The 16,601-nt window shown below is 51.7% G+C and overlaps 1 protein-coding gene across 3 annotated transcripts in view; it reads right to left on the bottom strand.

The window, feature by feature from the left end:
• PREX1 (phosphatidylinositol-3,4,5-trisphosphate dependent Rac exchange factor 1) overlaps positions 1 to 16,601 on the bottom strand; it is a 194,614-nt gene that overhangs the window by 177,073 nt on the left and 940 nt on the right. The gene's annotated exons all lie outside the window — the stretch shown is intronic.

Raw genomic sequence — 16,601 nt, 5'->3', positions numbered from 1 at the left:
CTTTGAAGGTAGGAAGGGAAAAGCCAGGAGGCCGTGCAGGCAGGCCAGGTAACAACAGGGTTCCCCTGGGACCCAGGACTTGGGAGAAGGCAAAGGCTTGCAATCTGGGGTGGAGGCTCCAGCATAAAGGCACAGAGGCGCTCCCGCCTGGCCCCTGCCCTTCCGGTCCCAGCACCCCAGGGTCTTCCTCCCGGGAACCACCACTCCCCCACTGCCATGGGGCACAGCCGGGCCCCTCCCCCAGACCTGGTCAGAGTCTCAGTGACTGACTAGGGATGGGCACACGACCCAAGGCGGCTCATCAGAGCCCGCCCAGGACACCAGGCGGCATGAGATGAGGCAGACGCTTCACGCACACAAGCCAAGCAATCCCCGTCTTCTCTAAGGCAGTCTGAGCTGGGTTTCCTGTCACCTGCAACCAAAGAGTCCCGACAACCAGCTCCTCCTGAGTGCATCAGCAAAGCAGTGCTATTGTTATTGTTGTTGTTATTATTATTTCAAAACCTTCTAGATCCAGGGGAAACAGGCAAGGGAGAGATCCCCGCTGGGCTGCACAAGCGCAAGACGCCGCCGAGCCCGACTGGGCTGGTGTCAGGGTCCTGCGGTCCAAGAGGAGGCGCCAGGCAGCAGCGGAGGGACCCTCACACCCCTGTAAGAACCCACCGCTTCCTCTCTGGGGTCTGCACCCCAGGGTCTCCCAAAGGAGCACAAGCACAGACAAGACTCAGGAAGCACGACAGACGGATGTGGGGACCTCAGTCCAACAGCTGATGTTGCAAAAGAGAAAAGAGAGTGACCGCCCACAGGCCACAGGAAGTGGAAGTCGGGGTAACAGAAGGAGCCTCTCTGAGGGAGAACCACCTTCTCCCCTCCTACTCACCTCAGAGAACAAAAGGACCACCCACAAACTGGAACACACACCTCAAACTCGAATGCCTACAGGGGCCAGGCAGGTAAGGGGTGGGGCGGGTGGGCGTCCTTCATAACAGCAGTGAAAGTCGTATCCTTTTAACAGGAAAGTGCATTTTTGCTTACTAAACACATCTTTCTTCCAAAGAGAAACTTGCCGCGTCCTACTTTTCTTAAAACATATGACCTTCCTGGTATGCCTTTCAGTTTTCCAACTGATAGAAACAAGGGTTAGAAGAAATATTCCATCATCCTCTTAACTCTACTATTGAAAAAAAACAGCAGGGCAAGTGCAATGATAAATGGCAATCAATGTTTGGTTTCAATGTCAGGGATATTAGGGAAGAGTGGAGACTGTGGCAAACTGAAGGCTGTAAGCCCTGTTGAAAGGGAGGAACTGCTATTCAGGTCCAACCGAGCACTGCCTGGAGGGATGTGAGCTGGGTGTGGATAGAGCTTCTGATTATTTAAGAAGCCAGAAATATACATTTTTGTATGAAATTTCTTGATTTTTCAATGTTGGCAACTAATAAAAATTTTTAAAACGCTGTACAGGCCTGAAAAAACCTACTTACGGGACCCCCAGTTTGGAAGCCATGGTTCTACGGCCCGTGGGCCATGAATGATGGTAAGAGGCTCTGCTTTGGTCACATCTGTGTCCTCAGCAGCTAGGACAGGACCTGAGCCCACAGCAAGGGCCAGACATGCACACACGCGCACACACACACACGCACATGCACACACGCACATGCACACACACACACGCACACATACACACCACTTATGGTCACTGAAGTCAAAGAATCCGAGAGTGAAGCTTTCTCTGGGCCCACAGGAGTCACCTGACTCCTCTGCACACGAACTAAACCCCTCTCTGTGCTCCAGGGTGTCTCACCGGTCAAACGAAAGCAGGACAGCCACGGGACGGGAGCCAGGAAACCCGCCTTCAAATTCCAGCTTAGCCACAAACTCACTGGGCAAACCCGGGCCAAGCCACTCAACAGCTCTGAGCCTCAGTTTCCCCTTCTGGAAAAACGAGACAAACGGATGAGATGATGCTCTGACAACCTGATTCTAGGTCTCCAGTTGTCAATGATTTATTTGGGTTAGTAAAAAAACGTCCTAAACCAAGGTTTCTTCAGCTCTCGGTTACTAAATCGATAAAGAACTGGCAGCTTGAACAAAGACGCACACAGTCTGCAACTCTGAAAAACTAAAAGCCATGTAAATAAATGCCCACTAAAAGAAGAGTGGTTAAATTATAATAACAGTATTCGTATGATATTTTTATATATTGTTATAATAATTATTAAAATTAGAGCTAATACATATGGAGCGCATACTCTGTGCCAGGCATTGTTCTGAGAGCTTCACAGATCTTACTCATCTAACGCCCCCATGAATCTAAGCAGGAGGCACTATTTTCAGAAATGAGGAAACTGAGGCAGACACAGGTAAGTAAGTAGCCAGGATCCCGCTTGAACAGTGGGGATCCCCAGCCCCCACGTTTCGTCATGTAGCCATTAAAGGTTGGGTGACAAAGAGCGCTCAGTAGCAACACGAGGAAGCGCACGGAAGGGACAAGAGGAGAAGCTGTAATTGTGTGTGCAGTGCGATCGCACCTTGGACAAAACAAAACGCAAAGGATACGGAGGAAATGCACCAAAAGGTTTCACGGCTGTTTGGAAGGGTGAGATCTTTCTACTTGTCTTTATTTTCCAAATGTTCTACTATGAGCACAGCGGCAGCAAACATGACCAGTGTGTGGCGGGCACCCCTGGGAGCCAGCACTGTGCCCGGCACTGACCACTTTACTCCACAGAATCCTCGCCCCTCGGCGGCCACGAGAGCGGAAGCCCCAGGGGCCCAGATGCTCACCTGCCCTGCAGCTGCTGTGTCTCCAGCACCTACAACGGGGCCAGGCACACAGGGGCGCTCAGTGCAATGTGCAGAACAAGCCTACCGGGTAGGAACACAGATTTCCCCATTTTACAGCTAAGTAAACTGAGGCCCAGGAGTCAACTGCCCACGGTCACAGAGCTGGTAAGTGGTGGCCCGGGACAAGCAATGACAGAGCCGCATCTTAACAGAGCGTTTCTACCACCAGCATGAGGGGGAAAATCGCAGACAGCCGAAATCACCAAAAAGACAGGACAACTAAATGCAACGCGTGATCCAGGATTGGACCCTGGACTGGGGATGGAGGGGTACAAAGGACATTTTGGGGAAAATACGTGAAACTTGAACATAGATTGTAGATTGTAACAATTTAGTACCAATGTTAAATTTTCTGATTTTGTTCATTGCACTGTGGTTATATAAGAGAATATCCATGTTCTTAGGAGATACATGCTGAATTATTTAGGGGCATCATGTCTGCAATTACTCTCAAATGGAGCAAAGTAACAATAATAGTGTACGTGTGCAGGGGTGGGGGGAGATGGCGGGGCAGGGGAGTAGAGGATGGGGGGATTGGTGGCGCAAATGTAGCCACAGCTAACAACTGGTGAATCTGGGTAAAAGGTATATGGATGTGCTCTGTATTTCATGAAATGCCAAAATAAAAAGTTACCAAAAAATTAACTTTGAAAAAATGTCTTAAATTACCCATAAATACAGCATATGGGGGTTTGGTGTCTAGACCCCTCTATGCATGTAGAAACGTGTAAAATATACAGCCAGGTACATACAGAAAACATTTACCATACTTGGTGCCAGAAGAGAGAGCGCCTGTAGCCATATGGACATAAGAGAATGTGCTTCCGACACACACTCCCCCGCTGTATTTATGACCTTTGTGATCAAGGGGAAATAAATCTCCAAAACCACCCAGTCAACAGCCTGGCCAGCCGTCAGCTGGCAGCTGGGACCACACAGAGCTCCCTCTGCCCTCCTGGTGTGGTAAGGGCAGGAGGCAAGGACGCCAGTCTGCAGCCACTCCCCACGCTGGGGTCCACGCTCCCCAAAGCCAAAGCCACTCACTGAGAGAGCGGCAGGAACCAGGAGGGCCCCTGTCACAGAGGGCGCCCCATCCAATCCCCTTCACTCACTCATTCACTCCCTCGACCGATACTAAGAGCGCCCATTATGTGCTAAGCACTGGGGATCCATCCGTGAGCACAGCCGACCAGGGCCCCGACCTCATGTGACTCATATTCTAATGAGGGACACAGACAGTAAAGAAGTAAACAGGCTAATTTCAGGGAGCGACAGGTACCAAGAAGAACAGGTGTGGTGATGTAGAGAACGTAACTAGAAGGCGCTCTGAGGAAGCGACACTCAAAGATAAGGTGGGGGCCCTGATGCCAATCCCAGTAAAGGCCTTGTGGACAAGAGGAACAGCAAATGAAAAGGCTCAGGTGCTGGAAGCAGCCTAGTACAGTTCAAGAACAGAAAGAAAGCTGGTGGGACTGGGGCAAAATAGATGTAGGGGAGATGAGGTTGGCACAATGAGCAGAGCCCAGATACATAAGACCTTGTAAGCCATAGTAAGGAGTTTGGATTCAATTAACCTCGATTTTCTGCCCCCCCCTACCTCCAGTACAGCGCAGATGGGAGAGGAAGGAGACTCCTTATGATTGTTACTGCCTCACTGAACAAACCAGAATGAAATGGCAAGATGCTCGACCTAAACCCACCCTGTCAATAATTACACTAAATGTATATGAGCTAAATAGTCTAATTAAAAGGCAGAGACTGTCAGAATGGATGAAAAAGCAAGACCCAGCTATACGATGCCTATAAGAGACACACTCAAAACATAAAGACACAAAGAGGCTAAAATGAAAAAGATGGAAAACAGAAAGCATAAGAGAGCTGGCATGGCTGTATTAATATCAGACTAAAGAGATTTCAAGACAAGGGACATTATCTGGGATAGAGAGGAGTATTTCATAATGATAAAACATGAATTCATCAGGAAGACATAATCATAAACGCATATATTCCAGCAAAAGGACTTTAAAATCCACAAAGTAAAACTGACAGAACTCAAGGGAGAGATACAGAGATCTACACTCACAGGTGGAGACTTCCCCAGCTGCCTCTCAGTGACTGGCAGACCAAGTGGGCCAAAAGCCAAGAAGGACATGGAAGACCTGAACAACACTGTCAACCACCTTGATCCAAACGACACCAGTAGGGCCGTGGCTTAGCGGTTAAGTGCGCACGCTCTGCTGCTGGCGGCCCAGGTTCGGATCCCGGGCATGCACCAACGCACCGCTTGTCCAGCCATGCTGAGGCCGCGTCCCACATACAGCAACTAGAAGGATGTGCAGCTGTGACATACAACTATCTACTGGGGCTTTGGGGAAAAAAGATAAAAATAAAAAAATAAATGACATCAGTAGAACACTCCACTCAATGACAGCAGAATACACATTTGTTTCCAATGCACATGGAATGGTCACTAATGTAGACCATATGCTGGGTCATAAAGCAAGTCTCAATACATTTCAGAGGGCTGGAAACCCACAGAGTATATTATCTGAGCATGGCAGAATTAAGTTAGAAATCACTAAATAATAAGTTATCTGGAAAAGACCCAATATTTGGAAATCAATACCAACCAGAATGGCTTCCTCACTCCCCACCCCACCCACAGGGTAACATCTGGCACAAATGTCTCCTAAAGGAGGGCATCTGCCCCGTGGCTAGGTCTGAGCCCAAACCTCCAGGTGGAGTGGGGGGATCAAAAGGAACAGAGGCTCTGGGCTCATCCTCAACACCCAATCAGCAAATCATTGCAAGACACGCTGGGGTCTGTGTTAGAGACCAGGACCTGTCAGGGAGGGAAGTGCACCCCCATATATCCCACCCACCCCAGCTCACTCAGAGCGAACCCAACTCACTCCACTAGCCAGTCACCCCACCTCGCTCAGAGCAAACCCAACTCACTCCACTAGCCAGTCACCCCACCTTGCTCAGAGCGAACCCAACTCACTCCACTAGCCAGTCACCCCACCTCGCTCAGAGCAAACCCAACTCACTCCACTAGCCAGTCACCCCACCTCGCTCAGAGCGAACCCAACTCACTCCACTAGCCAGTCACCCCACCTCGCTCAGAGCGAACCCAACTCACTCCACTAGCCAGTCACCCCACCTCGCTCAGAGCCATCCTGGGCAGGCCTAGAGAGGGAGTTAATAACATACAGCAGTCAAGAACACGGGCTTTGGAATCACACAATCCTGAGTTCAAATCCACCACCCACCACGACGTTAGGCAGAATCCTGTGATGGGCCCCACGAGTCCTGTTCCTTGTGTATACACCCTTTCAAGTAGATGGGACTTTGCCTGGGTTCATTCCTGTGATTAAATTAGGGTACTTCACAAAAGTGAGGGGAGTTCAAAGATGTAATTAAGGTCCCAAATCAGTTGACTTGGAGTGGGCCTGACCTAATCAGGTGAGCGCTTAAAAAGGGACTGGAAAAAAGGGGCTGGGGTTGGGGGGTGAACTGGGCCATTCCCAAAGGGAGAGGGATTCTCGAGAACTGCCAGCTGTGAAGAAGGGGCCATGCTTGAGAGGGCCACATGACTGGGACCTGAGGGCAGCCTCTAGCAGGTGAGAGCCATCGCAAGCCAACAGCCAGCAAGAAAATGGGGACGTCAGCCCTACAACGGCAAGGAGCTGAATTCCAACAACAACCTAAGCAGCAGCCCCCAAGCCTCAGACGAGATCACAGCCCTGGCCAACACCCTGACTGCAGCTCGCAAGACTCGGAGCTGAAAAGCCGGTTACACCGTGCCCGGACTTGAGACCACAGAAACTGCGAGATAACCAACAGTGCTGCTTCAAACCACTAACTTTGTGGTAATCTGTTACGTGGCAATAGAGCACTAACATGTCATCTCTGTGTGACCTCAGGCAAGTGACCTCACCTCTCTGGGCCTCAGTTCTTCATGTGCACAATTGTGAGGATGCAGACGAAGTAGGACGTATAACGGTCTTACCCAGCGAGTGGGGAGCACCTGATTGTGTGCCCTTTCTGGTCCGTGGAGGGATTTCACAGTGGGAGGGGCCTTAGTGTATTCTTGACAAGTTGACCTCTTTTTTTCCATCTTTGGGTGTGCTCCTTGGGGAAGGGGATGGGTAATATCATCTAGCTCCAAATTACAGTCATCCCTGAGACGCCCTTGCTCCCAGCTGCCTTCAGAGTGCAGAGACCGAGTCCAGGGCAGGGGGCCACTTGGTCAGAACGAGTTCAGCTGCTTACTTCAAGCCCCATGAAGGATCTGGGGCAGTTTTTTCAAGATGAGACCCTGTAATTGTCCTTGTACAAAAAGTAGGGAAATACTAAGAATCTAAAACAAATAAATAGTTTTAAAAAAACAACCACTACCATTGCCTGGAGCCTGACCATGTGCCAGGCACTGGGCGAAGTGTGCCAACCCATTTTATAGATGAAGAAACCGAGGCCCAGATAGGGAAAGCACCAGGGTCACACAGCCACTGAGGGGCAGAGACACAGGCCAGACCCCAGGCGCCTGAGCACGACAACACACTGCAGAAAATTCTCCAGCACCGAATCCCCTCAGCCCACACGCCCCCATATACCTTTGGTTACGTCAGAGAACATCAGACTATCTCAGTCCCAGGTCCCCAAAAGTCTGCAAGAAAATATTTAGCAATTATATAAATCAAGATGATCACATTATGTAGGAAAACAAAAACATGTATACAGAGGAGAAACATTTTTTTCATTCAACAAACATTTAATGAGCACCTACTGTGTGCCAGGCATTGATCTTGGTGCCGGAGAGACCAAGTGAATAACAAATAACGCAGGGAAAAGGAGACAGGAAGTGGTGAGTAGGGTGGAGTACAATTCTGAATGGTGGCAGGGGCAGAAAAGACCTCATGGGGAACATGACCCCTGAGCGAGGGCCTGAAGGAGTGAGCCACAGGGATGCGGGCGGGGGCGGGGGGGAGCATTCCAGACAGAACAGGTGAGAAGACCCGAGGCAGGAGCAGGCCTGGGGTGTGAGGAGGGCCAGTGCGGCTAGAGGGGCGTGAGGGAGGAAGATTCTGGAAGTAGACAGCGGTAATGATTGCACAACTCTGTGCATACACTCAAACCACTGAATGGGATGCTGAGAGGGTGAGGTTTACTGTGTGTGAATCACATCTCAATTAAAAAAAAAAACAACTGTGTGAGAAAAAGAATAATAGGAGAGGAGACGGAGACGCAACAGGGGCAGATCCTGCAGGACCTTCCAGGCCATTCTAAGGACTCGGCTGCTACTCTGAGGGAGGTGGAGCCACGGGAGGGCTTCGAGCTGGGCAGTGGCCTGAACTGACTGAGGTGCTAACTGGGTCCCTCTGGCCGTGTATGGGGACCAGCACGTGGGACGCCAGGGTGACAGCAGGGGTGACTGCCCCAGTCCTGGCCATGTCCCAACCGTGCACCCTCGGGCAGGCCACTGCAGCCTCTGCGCCTCAGCGTTCCTCACCTAGGAAGCTGGTCTGAAAAACACGGCCCCCACGGGGCGGAGGTGAGAGCGAACAGCACGAAGTGTGATGATGGCTGTGAGCGGAGGGTGGGGTCGAAGGCGCCACCAGACAGATTTTCGATCATGCAAATTAGTTTCCTGAAGAGAAAACAGAGGGTGCCTTCCTCCCTCACGGGGAGCTGGGACCCATCTCACATCAAGAGTCCTTCCCACCTCGGCCACCAGCGCCTGTCCACACCCTGGCCACAAACGGGGGCCCGCACTCCTCTCTAGGTGTGGTCAGCTCAGACACAGTACCCACCGGGAGGCTGAGACCCAAACAGGGACAGAAACGGGCCCGGGTCACACAGCAGCCGGGGAGAAGACAGGGGATCTGCGGGGGGAGGGAAGGTGTGGTCCTTCTTCCTGGATGGGGGTCCAGGCTGGAGGCAGGAGGTGGCTGTGGAGACGTGGGGAAGCGCACTGTGCAGTCCTGATTTTCAGATCATCAATTAGACCACGCCACACCCTGCTGAAACGCTCCAGGGGATCCTCACCCCACTAAGAATAAAACCCCAACTGCGCACCATGCATGAGGCCCAAGCCACCTGGCCCCTGCTACCCAGGCCAACCTCATCTCCCCTCCAGCCACCTTGGCCTCTTACTGTTCCTCAAACAAGCCAAGCATGGTCCTGCCTCAGGGCCTTTGCACATGCCCTGGAACACATTTCTCTTGATTCTTTCCACAAGTGGCTCCTTCTCTGCCACAGGACTCAGCTCAGATGCCACCTTCTCAGAGAGGCTTTCCTTGACGACTCTATCTTGAGAGATGCCCCCATCCCTATGGCCAACATATCTCCATTTTATTTCCTTCTTGATGCATCCATTCCCCAACTGTGTGGACTTGGGCATGTTACTCAACCTCTCTGGGCCTTAGTTTCCCCATGTGCAAAATAGGTGTAATGATGGTATCAACCTCAGAGGGTTGCTGCAAGGGCTCAAAGAGATAACCCATACACTTAGCACAGTACCTGGCACACAGTAGGGCCTCAGTGGATTATGTTATTATTGTTACACCTCTTGTCACTTTCTCAAGTGATCATTTTTTGTACTGTCTGAAGATTCCATGAGGGCAGGGACCTTGTCCATCTTGTTCTGGCCACGTGCCAGCACCCAGCCCAGAGTCTGGCACACAGTAGGTGCTTAATGTCCTTTTACTGAATGAGTAAGTGAATTTGTGAATGAAAGCATTGACTGCCCACATCCCGCTCTGCCCCTGGCCTTGCTCCTCCTCAGAACAGCTCCTTGCAGAAGCCACCCACCCCAGCAAGGGGGAAAGTACAGACCCCAGATCCTGGTGGCTGACGGCCACCTGCCTCCACCAGCCGTGGTGGCTCCAGTCCCGCCAGCCTGAAACAGTCTCGCCTCCCCTGGCCCAGATTCAAGGGATCGTCTGTCAGTTCCGCCCCGGGGAAGGAACCAGGAGGTAAACACACAGATTGAGCGTCAACCACAAGACAAAAGAGGGGCGAGCAGATCCCCTTCTGGTCCTCAAGGAGCTGAGAAAATAAAAATAAACTTAAGAATCCACACAGGGCTGGGAGGCTGGAGGGCTTCCCTTCCTCCCCGGGGGCTTCCTCTCAGGGACAGGAGAGCCTGAGGCAGGGGCTGGGGGAGACTGACCTGGTCTCCGCGCTCAGCTGTGCCAGGCGCACGGACGACCACACCCCTCCTCACCGCAACCCAAGAGGCTCCCATCACTCCACTCCGCAGACGGGGAACCAGGGCTCAAAGAGGAAAGGGACTTACCCAAGGTCACACAGGGGCAGAGCTGGGGTTCGAACCCAGGCCGTTTGTCTCGAGAGTCCACGCTCTAAACCATGGACCCGAGAGACACACTGCTGGGTGAACAGAACCAACCGTATCATGCTACTTACGTAAACACACACACACACACACACACACACACACACACACACACACACGCATCGATTCCATACACCTCTACCTATGCCTGTAAATGCCCTAACGTGGCTAAGAGAGAGCTGGTGGTCAAAGGAGGTTTTAGCCCAGGGGTTCTCAGCCAGGGGCTAACCTGCCCCCCAGGGGACATGTGGTAGTGTCTGGAGACATTTTTGGATTGTTCCGGCTGGAGGAAGGGGGTGCTCCAATATCTAGCGGATAGAGGCCAAGGATGCTGGTAAACATCCTACGATGCACAGGACAGCCCCCACAACAAGGAGTGATCCTACCATGCACAGGACAGCCCCCACCAGGACCAGCGGCTAGGGCTGGAAATGCCCCCTGCGGAACCTCTGTAAGAGGGACCTTTGATCCAGGCTGAAACACAACTCCCCAGAGAAGGACGGGGGCCACTCAAGCCCTCTCTCCAGAACTCTCAGGATGGAACCCTGACCAGCTGCAGAGCCACCACCCTTGACCAGAGCTCACCTCCCTCTGGGGGCCACAACTTCTGCAGGGGGTCGCCCTGGGGTCTCCCCTGTGAAATAAGGAGATTCACACACCCCGAGCTTACGCTCAAGTTCTCTGTATCCTAAACTCTGGGGCTAGAATCAGCTCTGACCTCATGCCGGGGAACGAGGCCGGCGGGACACCGCACGCTGGTTTGAGGATCAGCCCACCCTGATCACCCACCTCCCGCCTGGGTTCCAGCCAGAGAGCCTGTGTCTGCTGGAAAAAAGTGGAGAAATCACAAAACTCGGAGAGGTCAAGTTCTGCAGCCAGGCATAGCCCGCTTCAAAGACCTAACTTGCAAAAGCTTTGAGACATGGAGGGCTCTGAAGCAAAGAGGATGTGGGTTTCTTGATGTGAGGGAGTGGCCCCAAGTCCAACAGGTCTTCCGCTCGCCGGCTTGATAAAGGGGGACACTCTCTAAGAAAGAGGCGCCCTGAAGCCTCCAAAAGCCAGGGACTCCAACCCCACCCACCTCTTCCTACAGTGACAGATAAACAGTCAGGAGGGCGAACACGGCAATACCAGCGAACGCGTGTCCAGGATGCTTATTCGAAGTGACCCTCTCTCAAATGCACAGGTTCTAGCATCTCCATTGGGTCGTCCTTCTCATGAGGACAAGGACCACATCTGCCCTGCTGATGGCTGCATGTTCCCGGCCTAGAACACTGCCTGGAGTACACAGCAGGTGCTCCATAAATACCTGCAAGCTGAGAAAATCAGTGACCTTCTTTCTGGTTTTACCTGTACCTGGGGCCTCTGTTTGCCCTACACAAAGGATGCGCCCCATCTACCCCCTGCTGACACTTAGGTTTTTATCATCAAAGGATTGCCACCGACTTCCTCATGATGTTCAGCCTGACACAAAGTGGCCCGGTCCGGGCTCTCTGGCATTTAGGATAATTTGGACCTTAAGGCTTAATTCTTGCCCACTTGGGCAGCCCGGAAGTCTCACAAGGGCAGTGATTTTGGTCACAAACAGCGTCGTGTTGGGGCAGCTCAGGGTAGCGATAAAGAATGTGGGCTACCTGGTTTGAATCCCAACTCTGTCAGGCTGTGTGATCTTGGGAAACTGACTTGGCCTCTCTGTGCCTTTGTCTCATTTGTAAAACGGGAAATGTGGTAATAGTTGAAACTTCTGAGTTGATACACAGAGTATGCTTTACACAGGGCATGCCAACATTTAACACAATATAAATATTAGCAAATTATTATTACTATTGCTGTTGCATTAATCTAATAATCATGCTGAAGATAAATTCTTTCTGTCAGCATGTTTTAAAAAATATTTTCACATAATATGCATACTTTTATATAAAAAGGGTTACAAACAGGATCTCTTAGCACATTTTTTTCTTTTTTTATCTTCCTGCCTGCCTTTCTCCACAAGATACACATCTTTCCATCCTCTTCCCCAAGCTCGTGCAATGCTGTGCAATGTTATACACACGATGTGCGTGTGTATGCTATGGTTACTGTTTATCTTCCCAAAGTGGAATTGTGTTACACACACTTCTTAGCATCTACTTTTTCACAACACAACCTCATGACAATCCCCCAAGTCACTCGTCAATCATTCTGTGCCAATGACTGCAGAATTGAAAACGCGCTCCCCATCCCCCCTCCACGCCCGGCTCTGCTCCCTAATGTCAGACTAGGAGTACAGAATCTTCAAAAAAAACAAAAAATAGTGACAACACAAAACCACAGTTTCTTGTTTTGGCAAGCAGAGCTCCACTGAGAAGAAAAGCTTTGGGCTCCTACCCTCAAAAAGCAGAACCACAGAAGGCATTCTGGGAGCTTTCTGCCCACATGGCCCAATCCTCAGGGACCCTGGCCCCACGAGTCGGGCAGACGCCCTGGGTGTCCCGGAGTGACAGGTCTCTGCCCTCAGCCAAGGGGAGCCCTCTGGGGAGCTGCCGACCAGGCCCCACCCAGCAGTTTCTCTGCCCATCCTCCACAGGTCCCCTCTCTGCCCACCACTGCCCAGCTGGCACAGCCATCAGGGGGCCCCCCTTGGCACCTGCCCCTGAGGTCTCTCCCCCTGCAGGCAGGGACCCCAAACCGATCCAACCAAGAGGCAGATGGGTCCATAGCTCACTCGGCCTCCTCTTTAAGGGGGGACACTTTGAGCCCCAAACAGACAACCTATCTGCACCCCCACTACTGCACACCCCCAAAAAGCCACCACAGCATTCTGAGCACCCACTGTGTGCTTGGCACAGTTCTAAGAGCTTTAACCACAGGTTCATTTAAGCTTCACAACACCCCCATGACACAGGTGCCATCCTATGCCCATTGTACAGATGGAGAAACTGAGGCACAGAGCAGGCTGGTGACCTGCCCAGGGCCGTGTACAGTCAGTTGGGGGTAAAGCCAGGATCTAAACACCAGCAGCCCGGCTCCTGAGCCCCACACTCAACCCTCAGGCCACGAGCAGACACGGAGGGCAGAGGAGGAACCCAGCAGCCTGAGATTTCCATTCTTCTACAGTTCTGCCTGTTTTGCAGAAGAGTCAGAGGAGGAAGTCAGCGGAGGAAGTGCAGGCAGAGGGTGAGGGTCACACAGACCTGGGTTCGAATCCCAGTTTTGCCGCCTTAATCAATCATGCACCAAGCCCTTCATAAGCCAGAGGCAGTCTGCAAAGCGGCTAGGGACATGAGTTCTGGGGTCGGCAGCCTGGGATCAAATCCCGGCACTGCTGTCTACACGCCCTAGGGCAGCTTACTTCAACTGTCTTGGCCTCAGTTTCCTCATCTGTCAATGGGGATAACAATGCACTCCCTTCACAGGGGTGCTAGAAAGATCAAAGGAATTGATACACGCAAAGTGCTTAGAACAGCAAATGAGGCATCAGTGCCAGCTTCTCCACATAATGACTGTCACGATCATTATCAACACCGCCCAAGAGCACATGGGCAGCACCCGGCACAGCCGGGGCTGCTAAATGCTGAGATCCAAGGTCCGGAGTCAAAACCCAGGGCATTTTCCCCTACAACCTCTGTGGGGTCCCCCCAGAGAGATCGAGCACGTCCACGAGAGGGCTCTCCTTGCCTCTCTGTGACTCTAAACACACACAACACACAGCACCAAAGTCATCAGTCCCTCTTGGAGATGGAGGAAGGGGTGCAATCCAGTTCCTGAAGGAGGTGGGGAAAGACAGGGAGATTCTAGAGGAACCGCAGAGCCTCAAGCCCGGAACCAAACGAAACCACTGGTTCCGGAGTGTAGACGGTCAAAAGGAAATTCACTCAGAGTCCCCATTCTCCTTCAGGGCTGACTCAGATCTCACTTCCTCCAGGCAGCCCTCCCTGACTACTCCTGCTCACTGGATGCTGGAATCCTTTAACCCTAAACATCTGTATTATTTGTTTAATTATCACATAACATAATAATTAATCATAATACCTGGGGCCGGCCCCGTGGCGTAGTGGTTAAGTGCATGCTCCGCTGCTGGCAGCCCGGGTTCAGAACCCAGACACGCACCGAAGCACCGCTTGTCAGGCCATGCTGTGGCGGCGTCCCACACAAAGTGGAGGAAGATGGGCACAGACGTTAGCCCAGGGCCAGTCTTCCTCAGCAAAAAGAGGAGGATTGGGATGGATGTTAGCTCAGGGCTGATCTTCCTCACAAAAAATAAAATAAAATAAAATCATAATACCTAATATTTATATGCCTTGCTCCCTGCCAGGCACTGTTCTAAGTGCTTTATATATATTTATATAACTCACTTATCCTCTTAAAACCCTGTAAGATAAGATCTATTATCATCCCCCACTTTACAGATGAGGAAAGTGAGGCTTAGAAAGGTTAAGCCACTTGCCTAAGGTCACATAGCCCAAGGACTTGACCTCAAGCAGTCTAGCTCCAGTGCCCAGTGGCCAGAGCTCTGGCTGCAAGACCTACTTGCATTTTCATAAACACTCATTTTGCCACTCCCTGGAATGTCCCCTCCCTGAAGGCAGGAACTTTGACCCGGCTCTTCTGCATCTTCCACAAGGCTCAGTCTATCACAAAGGCTTCGTCTCTCCTGGTGACAGGACCTTCAAACGAGGGATGTAAGGAGACCAGGGCAACCCTGGGAGACTCGCCTGTGCCACACGGAATTAAAAGCAGGGAAGGATCACGGAGCATTCTCCCGAGCGGGAACAATCCCTCAGCAGCATAAAGGCTGGGAGGAGAGAGTGGGAAGACAGAGAATCACTACCTGCAGGCCGCCAGCGCCGCCGCCGTGGAAAGCCTCGGTAATTAGCAGTTCCTGAGGCTCCAAGCCCTGGGTTTTCAAAACTGAAAGGCCTATGGGTTGTTTAGGGGCCATTTCTGACGGAGTAAAACAAGAGAGGCCTCCTGCAGTTCCCAAACAAGGTATACGGCTGGCCAGGTTGCACAATCAGTCTGGGTCTGGCACCAGCGGGGGGACACCCAAAAGGACAAGGCAGAAAGGAAGCCCAGATTCCCCTCCCTCGTTTTACAGGTGGGGAAACTGAGGCCAGGACAGGTGGCACGATTGGTCCAGGACGTCCAAGTTGGAACCAGCTCATCTCAGAACCGACTGGTCAACCAAAAAAAAACAAAGAACTGATGAACTCAGCAAATTAAAAGTGCCAAGCAGACAATGTGGAAGTAGAGACAGCTTTTTTTTTTTCCTGTTTCTTAATAATAAAAATGGTTGATTCCAATCAATTTCCATTATTCTTGCTTCCCCAGACTCTACATGTGGACAATTTAAAACCGCAGCTAACCCAAACGCGATCTGTGTCTGCTCTGAAATGCACCACCATCCAGGGTAAGGGAGTGGGAGGAAGGGGTGTATTTTCTTTCCCATTAATACAAAAATCAGTTTGTCTTTGCTCTTTCTTGTCCAGACCGAGGAGCAGGGAGTGGTTCAGAAGGAGAAGTGAGGAGTTCCCCAGAATCTGACATGGCTCACAGACGCCAGGGCTGCTACACCTTTAATTCAGAAACTGCCAGCTTCAAACCGAGCAGAATTTTTTTTCCATTGTGAGAGAGGGAGAGATGTGAAAGAAACCCCAACCCTGCCTTACTCTCACAGGCCTTTCTAGAAGGGTCCTTTAGCCAAATGGTTTTCAACGCCTCTGCACAACCCCCCCCCCACACAAACACACCCCTCTTTTCACAGAGAGAAGGGCTCTCTCCTCCCTGAGTTGGAACTCCGACCTCACACAGCCCCGGCTGCACCCCCAAGCCGAGGATGCCAGCGTCTCCCGCTTCCCCCAGAGACGGGGAGCTGCCGACCTGGATTCTGGGGCTCTGAAGGAACCACCCCGGCCCCCACCAGCCCTTCCTGAACCGGGATTAAAAGACTTCCTAAGGCAGAGACGCGAGTAAATGAGGTCCCAGCAGGAGGCGCGGAGATGAAAGCCCTCGCAGTCTCCTAACTGGCAGGAGCCTCGGCCGGGCCCACCCCCTCCACCCTCCGGCCACTTTTCTCACTTCCTAGGAGAGTAGGGAAGTGCCCCCTTCCTCCCTCTCACAGAAAAAAAAAAAAAAAAAAAAATGCAGCATAGAGTTTTAGAGCACCGGCTGGGACTGCCCTGGTCCAAAACCCGGGATCCCCAACGAACCAGCTGTGTGATTCTGGGCAAGTTACTCGACCTCTCTGGAGCTAAACTCTCCCACCTAAAAAATAGGGCAAATACTCGTCCCTACTTCAAGAGCCACTTGTAAAGGTTAAACCCTCTAATGACACATACAGGCGCCTGCCACATAGTAAGCGCTCAGTTGTTATTTTAGAGTCTGACTCTGTGGTTTTGCAACTTGGCGATGGGGG

This window comes from Ceratotherium simum, chromosome 21, assembly GCF_057802395.1.
Source record: "Ceratotherium simum simum isolate JZ-2026a chromosome 21, ASM5780239v1, whole genome shotgun sequence".
Lineage (NCBI taxonomy): Eukaryota > Metazoa > Chordata > Mammalia > Perissodactyla > Rhinocerotidae > Ceratotherium > Ceratotherium simum.
Note: the sequence above shows the minus strand (reverse complement) of the source record. Positions and strands in the feature narration are given on the sequence as shown.